Source organism: Bubalus kerabau, chromosome 3 (assembly GCF_029407905.1).
Source record: "Bubalus kerabau isolate K-KA32 ecotype Philippines breed swamp buffalo chromosome 3, PCC_UOA_SB_1v2, whole genome shotgun sequence".
Lineage (NCBI taxonomy): Eukaryota > Metazoa > Chordata > Mammalia > Artiodactyla > Bovidae > Bubalus > Bubalus kerabau.
This window is the reverse complement of record NC_073626.1, coordinates 172,619,869-172,638,650: the sequence shown is the minus strand read 5'-3', so window position 1 is coordinate 172,638,650 and position 18,782 is coordinate 172,619,869. Positions and strand designations below refer to the sequence as shown.

At 45.0% G+C, this 18,782-nt stretch overlaps 1 protein-coding gene across 1 annotated transcript in view; it reads right to left on the bottom strand.

Annotated features, from left to right (window-relative positions):
- The window catches only part of CAB39 (calcium binding protein 39), a 99,288-nt gene extending 87,593 nt beyond the window's left edge, over window positions 1-11,695 (bottom strand). Inside the window, exon 1 of the mRNA XM_055573715.1 lies at window positions 11,305-11,695. The gene's annotated coding sequence lies outside the window, so the exon portion shown is untranslated. The remainder of the gene's footprint in view (window positions 1-11,304) is intronic.
- Window positions 11,696-18,782: the final 7,087 nt, after the last annotated feature.

The window sequence follows — 18,782 nt, the reverse complement described above, 5'->3', positions numbered from 1 at the left end:
TATTCCTTCCTCTTCTTAAGAAGCATCTGCAAAAGATAGTTGTGCCCTTTCCAACACCTATGATATCCTAGGATAAGGACACTCATTCCTCACTATATTTCATTTTAAAAGTGTGGGAGCTTTCACAGAAGAGAGAAAAGCTAACATTTGTCGCCTTCGCCCCCTCTCAGTAGGTTTCTAGCTCTTGTGAGGGGACAGTGCACTCTCCTATTGTCCAGTCCTCTTCCCATCAACCTACTTCCATCACTCACTAGACCATCTTCAGGAGCAAGACAACTAACTCTTGAGTAAACAAATGGTTACAACCAATCTCAGGGAACAGGGATGAATGATTTTCACAACATGAAACTAGGCAGTATCAATATTTACTTTGTTGTGTGCACATACAGGAAGATGGGACAAGTTCTAGTTACTTCTCACCTACTTGAGAAGGCAAGGCACAAGGCTACTGTTTCTGAGACTGACTTGCCAGATGCAGCTTAGGAAAAGCATATTATTATAAAGCTATATTATAATACAGTGAACCTAAGTAAGATGATCTTGTAAAGACATCAAAATGATTTCTAAGTCCTAAAAGATATTTCAATTTAAATTGTATGATTTAACATTTTTTCAGTCAATCTCAAATATGAATTAAACTATGAACAATTGCAGATCCGTACTTTGGCTACATTCTTATTATCCAAGAACTTAACAGAATCCTAGGAGGAAAAGAAACAGTTAATAAATGGACAGTACCCGCTGGAAATCAGCACTTTGCTAAGGCTGCACCTCTTTCTGGAATCTGTCCAGCAATCAACACCGAGTTTAGTGCCTATGAATGGTGGATTCCACCTTTTCCTTTTTTGGAAGAACAGTACATGAGCTTCCCTCCTCTTCCTACACAGCTCCCTCTCTTCACAGCTCCTCAAAGACCACCAACAGCTACCCGGCAATGTGAAAGTCCTCTCAGCATCCTAGAATATCACATGTGCTGACTGAAAAACCTTGATGTTATTTGTTTCTGTAACAGAAATTTCCTATGTTCCGGGAGGAGTCGACATTTCAACACCTTGTGGTGAAAACAACAAAGCGTGGTGGGCCACGAGCGCGCCCTCTGCAACCAGGCTTTCACATCTAGGGTCCCTTTCTAGGTGGATGACTTCAGGCCAATCACTCAGCTTCTCTTTCTCAACTGAAAACAGGGAATGAAAATAGATTATAGGTTTAAATGAGGCAGATATATAAAGAGGTCTTAAACTGTATACCAGCAGGTAACGCACATGAGCCATGTTAGTGCATTTATTCTTTTTATCTTGCTCCTTTTGCTTATGTAAGCACAGAATGCCTCTTAATACTGAATTGGTCTGCCTCAATGATGCTCATTAGAACCTCTCATTTCAGCAATTTCAGGTCGAACTGAGGACAAATGGACAATTAAAGAAACAAAAAGAGAAGATATAATCAGGGACAATGAAAATGCCTCAGTAAGTGACAAAAATGTCTGCAGTAAGCCAGCTAAGTTCAGGACGACGTAGAGTCGTCTACAAACTGATTTGGCCTCTGCCGTTGTTAACACCCTCTAAATATTCCTTTTCTTAGGTTAGGACACAAAAATTAAACCCCCAATAGTATTATAAAATATTAAGAGGGGGATTTTAAAAACAGCAGAAAAAGAGATATAACAGGCAACAGCAAACTTTACCTTGTCCTTCTTTCAGTGAACTACAACTGTAAGAATACTAAATTAATCACTGATATAGGTATGTACTTATTTGTATTTAATTACATGTTATAAAGAAAGATTATTCTAAACTTAAGATATTGTTATAAATAGTTTAAAAAAATACAAGAACATGGCATGAAGCAATTATGAGGCAAATCAACTTTAAGTGGGTCCTAAGAGCCTCCCTGGTGGCTCAGATGGTAAAGAATCCACCTGCAATGCAGGAGATCCTGGTTCAATCCTTGGGTCAGGAATATCCCTAGAGAAGGGAATGGCTACCAACTCCAGTATTCTTGCCTGGAGAATCCCACGGACAGAGGAGCCTGGCGGGCTACAGTGCACCGGGTTGCCAAGAGTTGGGGTACAACTAAGCAACTTTCACTTTATGGCTATTTTAAAGCTTAGTATTCCAAAGGGCTAACATCAGAACAAATGATATATCCAGCTACACATCAAAAAAGAGTTCAGGTTCACTTGAAGGCCACTTTAACACTTCCAAAGTCCTAAAATATTTTCGAAAGTATATACAGTGCAGCGGAAAGAGTTTTAGAACTTCAGTTATCATAAAAGCTACAAGGTTTGGGGCACTTAGAATCTATCAGACGTTATGCAAAGCATTTCTTACCGAATCCTCAGGACTACTCCATGCACAGGTTCTACTCTCGCTATTTTACTGATGAGAGAGCTGAGGCAGAATGGGCACTGAACACCCTGCCCAAGAAAACAACCAGAATCTAAATCCAGGAATTCTAAGGCCAGAGCCCTTCCTCTTGCAGGCTAAGCTCTAGTTTTCCCACTCACAAAACAATCTTGACAGTATCTTCTCACCCTAACATCTTAAGAGTTTATAAATTCATGTAATCTCACAGTGTTTCTCAAATTGAATGTCAAATTATTTTAGGACCTAATAACATACATTTAAAAACAGAACAGAATAAAAAGTATCAGAACGCACCCATTGTACATAGGAAGGCCTAAGTATTATTTCATGAAACTTCTTTTTCAGTTTTGACAGTGTGTTTATATATGTGCTGGGTCATTGATCAAAAATGTAATTTCTCACTATGGGCTGAAGTTAAAAAAAAAAAAAGAAAAAAAAAAAAAGCTTGAAAAGTCACTCATCTAAGGTGTTCATTCTTCCAAACAAAACTGAAAATAAATTACTCCAATCTTAGTTAAATTCCAACTTGTTGTAAGTAATCATTCAAATTAAAAAGCAAATGCTCTGAATTCCATATTAGTAAGTATGAAAATAATAGAGTTTTCCAAATCATGCTCTAATAGACCCCTCCTTCAAAGTGTCTGTGGTCATTTCCTGGGGAAAGGAGATGTTCTTGTGACCAAATGCACTTGACAAATGGTGAAATACTGCACACTGCAGTCCCTCCTGGACAGTCATAATGCACATTACTAAAACTCTAAAAAGCTCTGCAGAAACACAGTAACACAACCATCAACAAAAAATAAAAACTGATTAACTGTTTTTAATCCAGCGCTTTCCTAAACTTAAAAATTTCTCTGGAACCTCTCCCACCAACTATTAATCTTTTCTAAGACTGCTGCTGCTGCTGCTAAGTCGTTTCAGTAGTGTCCGACTCTGTGCAACCCCATAGACGGCAGCCCACCAGGCTCCCCTGTCCCTGGGATTCTCCAGGCAAGAACACTGGAGTGGGTTGCCATTTCCTTCTCCAATGCATGAAAGTGAAAAGTGAAAGTGAAGTTGTGTCCAACTCTTAGCGACCCCATGGACTGCAGCCCACCAGGCTCCTCCGTCCATGGGATTTTCTAGGCAAGAGTACTGGAGTGGGCTGCCATTGCCTTCTCAGCTTCTAAGACTAGTGTTCTGCAAAACACAATTTAGGAAATACTGCTTTATGTGAACTTATCAGGACAAAGGAGATCCTAATAAGCTTCAGCTTTACAGCAAGAAACCTCATTCAAATAAGTATAAAGATGGCAGAGAGAAATAAAATACACAGAAAACCGTGTTTTGGTTAAGTATTTCAACTCTGCTGAGTAGTTTTATCAGAATACTATATAACTGAATCATTTAATACTTACAGAAACAATGTATCATACTCTGAAAACAGGATATAGGGGAAGAGGGGAAAATAGATATGCAAAAAGGTTAAACGAAAACCAGCAACTCAACTATATTACCATCTATTGTACAAAATTTACATAGGAAATCTATTGATACAAAAACCTACATACTCAGGAGAAATGTGTGTCTCACACACACACACAGGCAGAATAGAGAATAAAACCATACTGCAAAGAAACAGCTAAACAATCTGTAGGGCTGCCCAGGGGGCACTAGTGGTGAAGAATCTGCCTGCCAGTGCAGGGGATGTAAGAGACAGGGGTTTGGTCCCTGGGTTGGGAAGATCCTTTGGAGGAGGGCACGGCAACCCACTCCAGTATTCTTGCCTGGAGAATCCCATGGACAAAGGAGCCTGGCGGGCTAAGGTCCACAGAGTTGCAAAGAGTCCAATACAACTGAAGCGACTTGGCAAGCATGCACACAAATGATCTGCAAGGATCATTCTGTGACCTGAGTTTCTGTCTCCCTGTTGGAGAATCCAGAGTCATAAACTAGCTCTTAACATGCCTTCAAAGAGGGGAAGAGCTATTTACCTGGAAACTCTGAGACTGGCATACAGAACAGGACCAGCGTAACGGGCAATAAAAACTGCCTGCGGAACAAACGTATGCATCATAGATGTCTGAGAGGCTATAAGTGTTCAGGGGTGGTGAATACTGCTCTCTTATCAGTGACAGAACTCTGGGCTGGAAACAATCCTATCTAAGCCAGCCTACCACCCTTTCACAGGTGGAGGACTAGTACCAATACAACCAAAGAACACTATTAATATCTTAGGCATGTTCTTCACATCTTCCAATTGGTTTCTATGCTATTGGCCCTTTCTTTTCCACTCACACTGCCTTCAGTTAATATTTTCCCTTTCCCCAAAACAACAGCTCACAGAACTTTACAACATATAGTGCTTAAACGCTGAGAAATGAAACTAGTTATGAGGCTTGAAGATTTGTTTATCATTAACTTGCTAAGCTTGGTAACAAATATTAGTTCCCAACCATTTATTCATAAGTACAAAAAAAAGAAAATTTGGGGAAAAAAATAGATTTTGATATACTATTACCTGAAGCAGAATTATTGTGAAATAATACGAAGCATCAGAACACAACCAACAGAAAAAAATGTTAGAGCATGGCCTCAAAGCTCATGTCAAGAAACTTGACTTCAAGAGCACAGGCAAAGGAGAGGTGCCCAGGAGAGGGGAAAAAAAGCCTACAGAAAGCTTGCACACAGGATCACTGAAAATAAGAGCAAGAGACTGAAAGGGCTTTTCAGTCTGGTCCCCTGAGTATAATAATGGGATGACTGAAGCCTAGAGAGGTGGAAAGACTCACCCAGAGTGACACAATTAGTGAACAAGTCAGGACCCAGCCCAGAACCCTTTCCATCGGCCCAGGTTTCTGCTTTGCCCACTATAACACAAGGTCTCCCATCTTCTCTATAAGACTAACATGGGAAATAAACATTACTTACTGGCCAAATAAACCTATAAACCACTCATCAAATTATGACTTTATATAACTAAAGCATTTAGAATACAACATCTCATTCTGTGTTACCATATGTGGTTGCTGCCTAGAAACCTATTAATACCCCCATTAGGGTCTATTTACAAACTTTCATTCGAAAGTTATTGAATCAAAAAAGTCAGCAAGAAACTAAGACCCTATGGAGGGAAATGAAACTATTTCATATAAGAGAGTCACAGTGAGTCTCATGGACAGAGGAGCCTGGCAGGTTACAGTCCACAACAGGGTTGCAACAGAGTCGGACACGAGTTAGCGACCCAACAACAACAACAAATGCTCTAAGAAGACACTGCTACATGAAGTATAAAACTAACTTTCAAGCAAACTGGATAAAGAGCAGAGAATCAGGCTCTGCATCAGCCCTGCAGCACAACCCTGAGCAAGTGACTCTACTTTGAGAAAGCTCTGCCAGTTACAGCTCAAAGTCGGCCACCTGCTGCTCCAGCCATGGTGTGGAAAGAACCATTCCGACTACAGGGTTCCTAAAGCTCTCACGTTTCTTCTGCTAGAAACAGTGTAGCGTCAGCACCATCACAGCAGGGCTCACATACAAACCTTCATTCTAAAGTACTAAATCAAAAACGGTCAGCAAGAAACCAAGACCCTAAGGAGGGAAACAACACTATTTCATAGGAGACAGTCATACTCTTGTCTCCGGGCGCCCCCATTTTCAAGCGAGGGGATCTGGGTTCAAATACTAGCTCAAAACTTGGTGTGTGCCAGGCCGTATTCTAAGCACTCTAGACACAGTAACTCATTTAACCCCCTACGCTCTTCTCAGATGGTCTAGAGCAGCGGTCTCAACCTTTTTGGCACGAGGGACTGGTTTCGGGGAAGACAATTTTTCCAGGGACTGGGAAGCAGGGGGCTGGTTTCGACATGATTCAAACACATTATATTTATTGTGTACTTTATTTCTAATCTAAGGCTGCTCCTGATCTGACAGGAGGTACTGGTCCATGACCTGGAGGGTGAGGACCCCAGGTCCATAGTCTATCCAAGGACTCTAAGCTACAGAGAAGTGAAGGAATTCACCTAGTTACAGAGCCCATAGGAGGGGGTGAGGGTTCAACAATGCAGGAGTCTGGCTGCATCGGTGCTTTTAACTACTAGTAACGCTGGCTCTCAGAATCCTATAAATCCCAGAGTGGGTCTTAAACTATAGACATGTAAATGGAATCTGTTCATGCTATTTCTTCCTTGTGCCTAAATACAGCTGATAAATAATCTACTGTGGAAGGAGAGAACAGTGACTAACCTGTTAACAGTACCCTGTAAAAGAACAAGCTAAAGATCATTAAACAAAGTAATAAAGCAGCAACTTAATTAAGATCAAGCTACAAAATGTGTATTTTGTTTCTCAGACAAACATTTTATCAAAATAATTAAAGTGCTGAGATGCCGCTTGAACATTATCATACTTCGTTGGTCATCAAAAATTTATCTGCCGGATAATGCTCCTAAGGAATAATTATCATATGAAACCAGACTGCCACTAAATATTGGTTAACCAGATTTTTCTGCCTTTGTGACTGCACACAGGAAAATGCACATACACACATAAAGAAGCACATACACACCTACAATCTAGACGCTGTATTCAGAGCATCGAAATCTCAAATTAGACACAATGTATGAAGGGTTATGAAAACAGGTATGTGCCGGCCACTGCCCAACATAAATGACCGGGGCAGGCATGACCTCTCTCCTTTGGAGCTACTTCACACCTGACTGATTTCCTGCAATTCTCCGTATGCCACTCTTCCTTCCTCTGCCAACCTGACATCACAGTTGCTAAAAACCACAATTCTGCCATCCCCTCACCCCTATCTCAAGAGAAAAGTTAAAAGCACAGTAGGGCCAGGAAGCTCAACAGAGGAGAAATGGTACATTGAAGAACACACACACACTTACATACGCACACATGTGCATGCACACACACCCCCCCTCCCAAAAATGCTAACTGCAATAAGCCGTTGTCATCACCACAATCTTATCATCTGCTGTCCAGTCTTACAATAGCTTTTCAGAGTCTTTGGAAGGCCTGAGAAACAGAAAGAACATTTAGCGTTTACTTCCAGACGGATCTACTCTATAAATACTGGTGGTACAGACATTTGCCTCACTTGGTTCTCCCCTCATACTATGGACTGACAAAGGTAGTGATTAGGACCCAGTTGGATAGTCACTTGAGTGGCAAGACACACAAAGTAAGAACTCACACAGCTCAATTCCTTTTTAAAGATGGCTCTAAAACCAGTCTTTTCAATAAAAAAATATAGACCGAGGACTAAATTGTTATGCAATATTTAGGCTACTTGATTTGATATGCATTCACACAAATACAAGATCTTTATAACCTCATAATAACAAAAGAAATCACGAGCAATCTAATCCAGATGATCAAAGATTTGATCATCTTTCCCACAATTTCATCACATAAAGTTTTACCAACATTTTGCCATTATCTGTACTAATCCACTTATCAGATTCCTATTTCTACTAACACCAGACAACACCCATATAATCAAATTTCTAAGTAAAAGGAGCCATGGAAAGGAGGGAAACTGATTTTTAAAAGAGATACCACTGGAAAGGTAACCAGAAGACACTATCTGACATGAAGGCCTGCCCTATACTGGATTTTAATTTTCCCTGCCAAAGTGGGGGGATTTGGGTTTGTGTTTGTATTTTTATGGCAGATGGTACAACTGTGAATGATCAACTTCTCCTGGAAAAAAGGCTCCTGGTATAGTATGGCAGTTACTGCAGAAATCTAACACCTAAAGATGCAAAAGGCAATGGCAACCCACTTCAGTATTCGTGCATGGAGAATTCCACAGACAGAGGAGCCTGGTGGGCTGCAGTCTATGGGGTCACAAAGAGTCGGGGACGACTAAATGACTAACACACACACAACACACACACAACCTAAAGAAGTTTATCCAAAGAAAAATACTTTAACAAATATTCAAAAGTAATAAAGGATGCCGTGTGGTATGCATTTACAACATACAAATAAAGATTCAAATAAGATCACATTCACACTTCCCTGAGGTCCAGCAATTAAGACTCTGCCAGGGGACACAGGTTTGATCCCTGGCCTGGGAACTAAGATCCCACATGCCATAGAGTGTGGCCAAAAAATAAATAAATACATACATAAAACAAGTGAAACCATATTATAAAACCAAGCCCCATAATTAAACTGGGCTTTCTCAGCTATTCTTTTATATTAACCTTATGAAAACTTACACAATCTAACTCAGTATCCCACTTTAAAAGCCATGAGAAACATAAACAAAGACCTCACTAATACAGATTGTAAAGCACAAGGGAAAAACGGGTTTAAACAAGAACCTGCTAATGAACTACGGTGATCTGCCATGAAACTTTAAAAAGTCCATTTTGTTACAGCAGCAAATTATTTCACAACAAATTCTGTACTTCACAAAGATATACCAACAGAAAGATGAAATACGTCTAGCCTGAATCTTTGTGATGTCATAATCAAAAGGTAGTTAACCTACATGGATGGCCTTAGTATAAAGATGTTTTCAGGGGTAAGGGGAGGTGGATGTGGTGGGTGGGGGAGGTGCATCACAGTGTATGGGAGATATTATACCAGTTATGAAAGTACTCTTTTTATAGTGGCTTTTTAAAATTACATCCACTCATAAAACAGAAATATGCGATCTCTTCTGTACCTGATGACAGCACACATTCCAAATGATAAAACCTTTCTTTATTCAATAAGCAACAGGAGCCAAATCTTACAGAAAAGTTAACAAAGTCTTCGAACAAGAAGGCTTAACAAAAAGTTCTGTCTCAGCAATAATTACTAAGCATGACTACTGCATTTTATCTGAGGTAAATAAGGCAATCCTGACAGAAAAAAAAATCATATACTTAAGATTTCCCTTACATCTGGGTAAAAATATTTTTATATGAAGATATTCAATGACAAAAAGGAAAAGCCTAATAAAAACTATATATATATATGTGTATATATAGTTTATTTCCTTATGTAAAGAAAAAATATAAAAAAGAATAAAAAGGAAACATGCAAAAATGTTCACAAGAACAAAACCTAAGCGATAAGATTATAGAAGATAATTTTTAAAAATTTTACAATACTTCCTGCATTTTACAAGTCTGTCTTTTTAACTGAAAAAAATTGACATTCACTTGTCATATAAGCAAACAACAAATATGTGCTCACAAAACCAACACTGGTTCTAAGCTGCTTCCATAGAATTTTTAGACTTCTTAGACTTCAAATACGGGGGCTTTATTCACTAGTTATCTGGAAAAATGGAACAAAATAAAGCCAAAGACTTTCACTTCTAGTTCTCCTATATTTTCATAACTAAAAAACTAATAAATGTTTACAGTCCTACAAAAAGTTTCTATGTCCAACTTTTTATTAGTAACAATCTGATTTTTTAAAACATCCATTTATACTGCCTTACACAAACACCATCTCAAAGAACTGAGTTATGTTCAGCTCAGCAGTCCCAAAATGTAGGCATCTAATACACAGTGTGAGAAGTTCTGATGCATTTTAGTGAACCGCATCAACAGAAACACTTCATTTTATACACACCTTTCCATTACTTCTTAAAAGTCTGACATCTAATGAAGTTTTTTGCAAAAGGTACTTTGGCCTAGCCTGGACATGGATTTATCTGAGCATCCAGAAAGCTGTCAAAATCTATCTCAAAGTGCGTTATATTCAAGGCACAGAATGTCAACTCTCTACTGGGCCTCCTTCTCTTTCTTTCACAGGAACGCCTTTAATATTCTCCAGCTTCCATTTCTAGGCCCATGAGTCACCGAGAAATGAGCTCTAAGTTTTCCTTAGAATGCCACTCAAACAGCTCCTCTACAGTATTCCAGGATGTGGACCCCAAACGACTGTGGCGACCGCCCCCCGCCCCCACACCACTCCTCACCGTGGCCTTACGCAACCAACTGCATTATCTACTATTCCTAGACTGTACCTTTTTACCTTTGTCCTCCTCTAGCTTTGCTGCCCCTCCACACACTGTTCTCTTCTGCAAACCCTCCTCTCTCCCAAATCCCCACAGGGCCTTCAAGATCGGCTGTGTACCGCCTAGCCCAGGAAGTTTTCCAGATTTCTACTAGCCGGAAGGGTGTGATCGATCGGTCCCGGTCTTTCCCGGGTACCTTTCTTAGCATTATGTAGGTCTTTCACAGGACTTAACGCCTCCTTCCTGGTATCGTGCTTTATCTCCTGCACCAAGAGCGTCTAAGGTACCCCCCGGGGTGGGGGGAGGGTGGGAAGGGGGCCCCGGAGCCCGGGTTCACCTTTTGAATCCCTCCGGCGCCGACCGACCGGAGGGCGGGGGTGGCGCCTGCAAGCAGGGTCAGCGCGCAGGTTGGTCCAACCGAACCCGGGGGAACGCTCCGGCCGCACCATTCCCTAACCAGAAATCGGTTAGGCGGTGTTCCCGAGAGGAAGATCGCAAAGATGCTCGCCCGCCTCCGGGTCACAGGTAAGTTTACCAGGGGGCGAGGAGCGCGGCGGCCCCGAGCCCTGGTGCGGTGGGAGTGACAGTTGGCTCGGCCCGGGCCCCGGACGCCCTCCCCCGCAAAACCCGGGCGCCGACAGCCCCGCCAAAGAACCGCGGAAGGCGGGCAGGGGCGCATGGGGTCCCCTGAGTCCCGGGCCGCAGGCCCCTGAGCGCCGCGCCGGCTAGGACGAGGTTGCGGGAAGGGACGGGGAACGGGGAAGGCTCCCGCGAGGGGCCCGGGCCGGGCGGAGAGCGGGCAGGCCGGGCCGCTCCCGCCGACTCCTGGGCCGGGGTGGGGGTGTGGAACCCGCCACCGCCAACCGGAGAAAATGGAGGCAGCCTCGGGGTCGGGGCCGGGCCGGGGCCGCAGGGAGGCGGAAGCCAGGCTTGGCGTCCGCGCCGCGAGCGGGGTCGGGCCGGCGGGTCACTCACGGGGCTGGGCCGGGCGGCTCCCTCTCCACCTCCGCGTCGTCGCCGTCCCCGTCTTCGGCGGCCGCCGCCGCCTCGGGCTGCTCGCTCGGTCCCCGCGGCGCGGCTTGGGCGCTCGGCCCCTCCGTTGTCTTCCGCCCGCTCCTGCTCCCGGCGACAGGATCCTGCGGCGGCGGCGGCGGCTGCGCGGGAGGACGGCGGCCCAGAGGCTCCCGCGGCGGCCGCCGCACTGCTGCTGCTGCTGCTCTCGCTCACTGGTTCGGGCTGCGGCTTTGCGGCGGGGCCTGCTGCTGCCTTCGCGTTCTCCCGGCTCCCGGAGCTTCAGACGCTCCCCAGGCCGCGCTGCTCCCCGAAACCCCCGTTCCCGGCCCGAGCCCGGCTTTGACGTGCGAACTGCGCAGCCGCGGAGGGCACGACGTCGGGCGGCGCCGCAACACCCCGCCCCCCGCCCCACGCCTTTGGCCTCGGGCGCCCCGAGGCGGACAGGCGGACTCAAGGCGGGGGCGCGTAGAAGTCCTCGCAGAGCCGAAGTGGGAAGGGGCGCAGACAAAAGCGGAAGCCGAGGACCGGGGTTCCTCCCCTTTCACCTGACACTTAAACGTTGGCGCTCAGCCCCATCTCTTCTGTGCAACCACTTCTTCCCGGAGCAATCCTACGTCCACTTTCTCCGACCACTTCCCGAACTCTTAACAGAGCTTTATTTCTGCTAAAAGGTCGGGCGCCGACTTGTGTAGACTCCTTTATACTCCCGAGGGAGAGAGAACTCTCATTTTTAGCATCCTCTGAGAAAGAGCGTAGAAAGTGATCGAACAGCCTGGATTTCAGTCTCCGCTTCACCGTTTAGTCCTTATGGGCTATTTCCTGTCCTTATTCCTATGTTGCTTCACACATAGTCACACAAAAGTATAATATATAATAGGCTCGCAAAGAGTCGGACACGACTGAGCGACTGAACTGAACTGAACTGAATGAGGATGAACGAGATAATGCATTGCAAACTCCGACAACAGGCTCTGTATCTGTTACCATACATGTGTATCTTCATTTCTTTCAGTTGCTTTGCTTTACTTTGTAATCGAGCAGGTATTTGGGGACATCTACTGCTATGGTTTTTCCTGTGGTCATGTATGGATGTGAGAGTTGGACTGTGAAGAAGGCTGAGCACCGAAGAATTGATGCTTTTGAACTGTGGTGTTGGAGAAGACTCTTGAGAGTCCCTTGGACTGCAAGGAGATCCAACCAGTCCATTCTGAAGGAGATCAGCCCTGGGATTTCTTTGGAAGGAATGATGCTAAAGCTGAAACTCCAGTACTTTGGCAACCTCATGCAAAGAGTTGACTCATTGGAAAAGACTCTGATGCTGGGAGGGATTGGGGGCAGGAGGAGAAGGGGACGACAGAGGATGAGATGGCTGGATGGCATCACTGACTCGATGGACGTGAGTCTGAGTGAACTCCAGGAGTTGGTGATGGACAGGGAGGCCTGGCGAGCTGCGATTCACGGGGTCGCAAAGAGTCGGACACGACTGAGCGACTGATCTGATCTGATCTGATCTGACTGTGTGGCAGGCACTATTCTAGGTGGTGGGGCAGTGAACAAAACATTCCCTGCTCCAAAAGATTGAAGGCGGGAGGAGAAGGGGATGACAGAGGATGAGATGGTTGGATGGCATCACTGACTCAATGGACATGAGTTTGAGTAAAGGGGAGTTGGTGATGGACATGGAGGCCTGGCATGCTGCAGTCCATGGGGTTCACAAAGAGTCGGATAGGAGTAAGTGAACTGAACTGAAGACAATAAACAAACCAACATATATATGACTTTGGATCTCCCTGGTAGCTCAATCGGTAAAGAATCTGCCTGCAGTGCAGGAGACCCAGGTTGGATCCCTGGGTCGGGAAGATCCCCTGGAGAAGGAAATGGCAACCCACTCCAGTATTCTTGCCTGGAAAATCCCATGGACAGAGGAGGCTGGCCGGCTGCAGTCCATGGGGTGGCAAAGAGTCCGATACGACTTAGTGACTAAACCACCCACCACCCATAGAGAATACAGGGTGTCCTGTAAAGTTTGCATGTGATTGATTGATTTATTGAATATATTACTTCAGATGGCTTTCAGTGCTGTGGAGAAAACCACACAGGCTAAGGAGGGGAGAGAGTGCAGGGTATTGTTATTTACAGTGCTCCCACAAAGGGTGCATGCGTGCCTGCTTAGTTGTGTCTGACTCTTTGCAACCCCCATGGACTGTAGCCCATGAAGTTTCATCTGTCCATGGAATTTTCCAGGCAAGAATACTGAAGTGGGTTGCCATTTCCTACTCCAACGGCTCTTCCCAACCGAGGGATCAGAACCCAGGTCTCTTGCATCTCCTGCATTGGCAGGCAGATTCTTTACCATGATGCCTCCTGGGAAGCCCAGGGTAGCTATTTGAAGAAAGAGCCTGCTATGAGCTATGTATATGGAATGGCAGAAGGAACAGCAAAAACCAACACCCTGAGGGGGAGATGCCTTGGAGCCCACCAAAGCAAGAGCCCTGAGCTTAGAGGGGAGAGTTGAGAAGAGGAGGAGGCCATATAGGCCAAAGTGAGGACTTTGGTATTTACACTGAATGAGAGCGGGAGCTATTTGGAGTGTTTTGAGCAGAGAGAGGACGTGGTCTGACATTTCAAAAGAATTACTCTGGTTGTGGTGTGAAGACTAGCCTGAAGGGCCTGAGAGTTTCACCCAAGAGACCAGTTGGAAGGCTTTTGCAATAATCAAGTGACAAGAAGAGAGACTCAGCCCAGTGGAAGACTAATGAAGTGGTCCTGTTCTAGACACATTTAAAAGGAGGAGCTGATGTGATTTTGCTGATTTCTAAGTTTTGTTTGTTTTTTGTTTTCTCAAGCAACTGGAAGATACAATTCGGTGAAATGGGCAAGAACCTGAAACAGATATGAAGGTGAGTAACTTAGAAATACATTTAGACCATAAAGAAGGCAAAGTGCCAAAAATTGATGCTTTTGAACTGTGGTGCTGAAGAAGTCTATTGAGAGTCCCTTGGTCAGCAAGGAGATCAAACCAGTCAATCCTAAAGGTAATCAACCCTGAATATTCATTGGAAAGACTGATGCTGAAGCTCCAATACTTTGGCCACCTGATGCAAAGAGCCGACTCATTGGGAAAGACCCTGATGCTGGGAAAGACTGAGGGCGGGAGGAGAAAGGGACGACTGAGGATGAGATGGTTGGATGACATCATCAACTCAGTGGACATGAGTTTGAGCAAACTCTGGGAGATAGTGAAGGACAGGGGAGCTTGGTGTGCTGCAGTCCATGGGGTTGCAAAAAGTCAGACACGACTGAGCAACTGAACAACAACAATGTATTGAGTTTGAGCTGTCAATTAGATACCCAAGTAGGAAGCTCTGGGTGTAGATGTAGAAGTCTGGGGTTTGGGGGAGAGGTCTGGGCTGGATATGGACTTTGGGGAGTCCTCTGAGTAAGTATGGAGAAGGAAATGACAACCCACTCCAGTATTCTTGCCTGGAGAAGTCCATGGACAGAGGAGCCTGGTGGGCTACTGTCCATAGGGTCACAAAGAGTCGGACACGACTGAGTGACTGACAGAGTAAGTAAAATCTCAACATTCAATGAGATCATTTAAGCAGAGAGTGTTAATAAAAGACTTGGCCAAGGGTGAGCCGAGGCCCCAACATTGGGAGGTCAAGAACCAGCAAAGGATGCTGAGAGGAGCCAGCATGGCAGGAGGAGAAGGCCCAGGAGAGCTTTGCATGCTGGGATAGAGGAGGAATGCCTCCCAACGTAGCTAGCAGTTCAAGTACAGTTAGTCCTGGTGATTGGCCGTTGGTGTCTGTGCCACAGGGGCAACTAATGGGAAGTTGGGAAGAGCTGCTTCAGCAGAGGTTGGTGGGAAAGAAAGAATGAGACCTAGAAAGATCTCTAGAAAGAATTGGGCTCTAGAACAAGAGCCCATGGGTACAGACATTTTTTTCAAGAAGCTTTGCTCTAAAGGAGGGCAGAAAAATGAGGTGGTAGCCAGAAGGGAATGTGGAGTCAAGACAGACTTTTTTGTTCATTTGTTTTATTTCGTTTTGTTTTGAGGATAGGAACTGTTAGAGACAGCCTGTGTGCTGATAGGAATGATTCAGTAACAAGGGAAAATTTGCTGATGACTGGGGTGGGGTGGCATTTCCTGGAGAGTTGTCCTGGAGTGAGCAAGAAGAGAAGGCTACAGCACACAGTTGGAGCTGGGGGGAGCGGGCGGACCTTGGAGACCAGCAAGGCAGGAGTTCACTCACAGTAACAGAGGGCAGGCAGCCCGGGAGAAGAGGAGCCAGAGTGCATGGACATTCCCTTGAGGGTTTCTGTTTTCTCAGGGCAATAGGAAGCAAGGTCATCAGCTCAGAGCGTGCAGGGGGAGGAGGAGTTGGACATTTGAGGGGAGAAGGGACTGTCTACAGAAGGGCCGGTTAGTAGGATCATTCTGTTTCTCGGGGGCCACCATTTCCTAGAAAGGTGCAAGTACAGGATGGTGGGGACCTGAATTCAACCAGGGTTATTTTGGGCTTCCCTTGTTGCTCAGCAGGTAAAGAATCCCCCTGCAATGCAGGAGACCTGGGTTCAATCCCTGGGAAGGATGGAAAGATCCCGGGAAAAAAGAAAGGCTACCCACTCCAGGATTCTGGCCTGGATAATTCCATGGACTGTACAGTCCACAGGGTCGCAAAAAGTCAGACATGACTGACCGACTTTCACTTTCTGTTTTGTTTTTTTTTTTTAATTTTTGCTGCATGACTCCATGAGGAGAAGAAGGGGCAAGAAAGGGAAGGGTGTATGCAAGGAAGTAATAATAATGCCTAACTGCTGCCTCCAAGCTGGATAGGAGGGAGGGAGGAAATGGGGGAGGAGGTGGGGCAATGTGAGGACAGAGACCCTGCGAAGGTGGTGGCAGGAACTAAGGAGTGATAAGGGAAAGGATGGTGTGGTCAGCACAGCAGGCCAGGTGAGATGGAAAAGTGGAGACCCAGGCTGCTTGCACTGAATGTACAGAAGAAGCTGTGCTGTGCTCAGTTGCTCAGTCTGTCCGACTCTGCGACGCTTTGGATGGTAGCCCACCAGGCTTCTCTGTCTATGGGATTCTCCAGGCAAGACTACTAGAGTGGGTTGCCATTTCCTCCTCCAGGGGATCTTCCTGACCCAGGGATCGAACCCATGTCTCTTGGGTCTCTTGCATTGGCAGGCAGATTCTTGACCACTTTGCTACCTGGGAAGCCCCCATGGAAGAAGCAGTTTCTGGTAAATGACAAGGTCTGAGGCAGCTTCTCACACTCATGTCCACGTATGTTACCAGAGGGTCTTGTTGAAATGCAGATATTGATTCCATTGGTCTAGAGTGGAGCCTGGGATTCTGCATTTCTAACAGTTGTGCCTGGAAGCGGGGAGGATTCTTCTTATTCTGGTTATGGTCTTGATACCAAAACCTTGGTAAATGCAACACACACACAAAGAAAACCAGACTAATCTTGCTAGTGTGTGTAGATACACATGTGGCTTCCCAGATGGTGCTAGTCATGAAGAACCTGCCTGCCAATGCAGGAAACATTAGAGACTAGGGTTTGATCCCCGGGTTGGGAAGATCCCCTGGAGGAGGAAATGGCAACCACTTCAATATTCCTGCCTGGAGAGTCCCATGGACAGGGGAGCCTGGCGGGCTACACAGGCCAGAGAGTTGCAGAGAGTCAGACACAACTGAAGTGATTTAACATGCACCCATGTATATATGAAAAAACCTAAATAAATAGTATGGAATATAAGTAAAATAATAGCACACTAAAAGTAAAGTTCATTCCAACCAAGGGCAATTGATCTCAAACATATCAGAAACTATTAGAAAAACTATAGCTGTCTAGGCTCAGGGAGAAATCAGCTGATGAAAAGCCCTGAGCAAGCAGATGCCCGGAGCTGTCTCTGCTTCTCTCCAGTTGCCATGGATGGGAGGCGCCTGGCCCTCTGCAGTGAGCAGAAGGCAAGTTTTATCTAATTTTAAAACTTTGTTCAATGAGGTCTTTACCCCCACAACTTTTTCTTTTTTAAAGAAGAGAATTCTTTTTAACTGTAGTCCCCCAAAGGGTGGCCTTTATTGTGCTGACATACCACAAAAACAAATTGGGACCCAGTTTCCCACAGAATAAAAGAATGCATGGGGGTGGATAATCCCACATGCAAGTTTTGATTCCTTTGATTTAAGGGTCAGAGCAGGATTCCAGATTAATCTCTCAAAGTGGGATAAGTCCACTACAGCCAAGAATTGTAGCAGCAAGATGGCAGAAATTTCTGGATAAGGGGTTTGTAACAAATTCTGAAGCCAAAGTGGAAGGAGCAGTAGCATCTGACCAGTTGACCATCTGACCATTTGAATTTGCACTTGGGGAGATTCCTTCTCAATCTTTCTACTAGACTCCAAGCCCTTTCTTTTAATATATTACATATGCATTTTATGATATATCCTATAATTTATACTATATGAAGCATGAGCTCTTTCTGGGAAATTCCTCGACCTCTTCATGTAGAGGCCATCTCAACAGAGGCCCCTCACTCTCTCAAGCCATGTCCACAGACCTCAGGGTCATACGGCAACGTCACATTCTGCTGGAGCCTGTGTTGGTCCTGTGTAATTCCTCCATCATTTTCATTTCCCTTCCTCTCCTCTGCTGAAGCCAGGCCATCGGATAAAGGCACCTCCCTGCCTTAATCACACCACTCGTGAAGGACTTTGAAGCCTGACTCACAGCTTCCCTGCCCGCCCCACCCTGTGCCTGACTTCTCCAGGGCAACGTAAGTGCCACTCATCCAACATATTAGGTCATGATTCCCTCATGTTCTCTGCCCCAGTGACCTTCACTTCCACTCCACTCAGCAACCACTTGGTTAGCCCCACCCTGGTCTCTGCAGTTACCAAGCTTCTACCTTTGAAGCTTGAACTCTGTAACTCTCCTGTTGAACTGCTCCTCCCACCCATCCACCCTTCCCACACCCTCATACCCACCAAACCTGCTCTGAATCTCATTGAAACTTTGTGTATTCAACAAATACATATTGAGAACACATAATTACTGGGCACAAACAGTGGGAAGGAGACATTGGGCCAAGGCATGACCCAATGTCTTTCAGCCAGCCTGCAGTCCAGGAAAGGCACACAAAGAAACAGCAATTACAGAGAGTGAAACAAGATGCATAAATAAGATTTAGCCAGCTGCAAATGGCGGTAATTGATCAAGGAAGATCATGTGAATAGCACCCAACACAGGAAAGAACAATGAGTTTGGGGAAGTGCATACCAGTAGTTCACTATATAGAGCTTAGTGCTTGGGGAGGGGACTTTTATTTTTTTAATTTGTTATTTCTTTTTTCCCAAGCTTTATTGAAATATTATTGACTTGCAACATATGTAAGTTTTAGGTGTGCAGTATGATGACTAG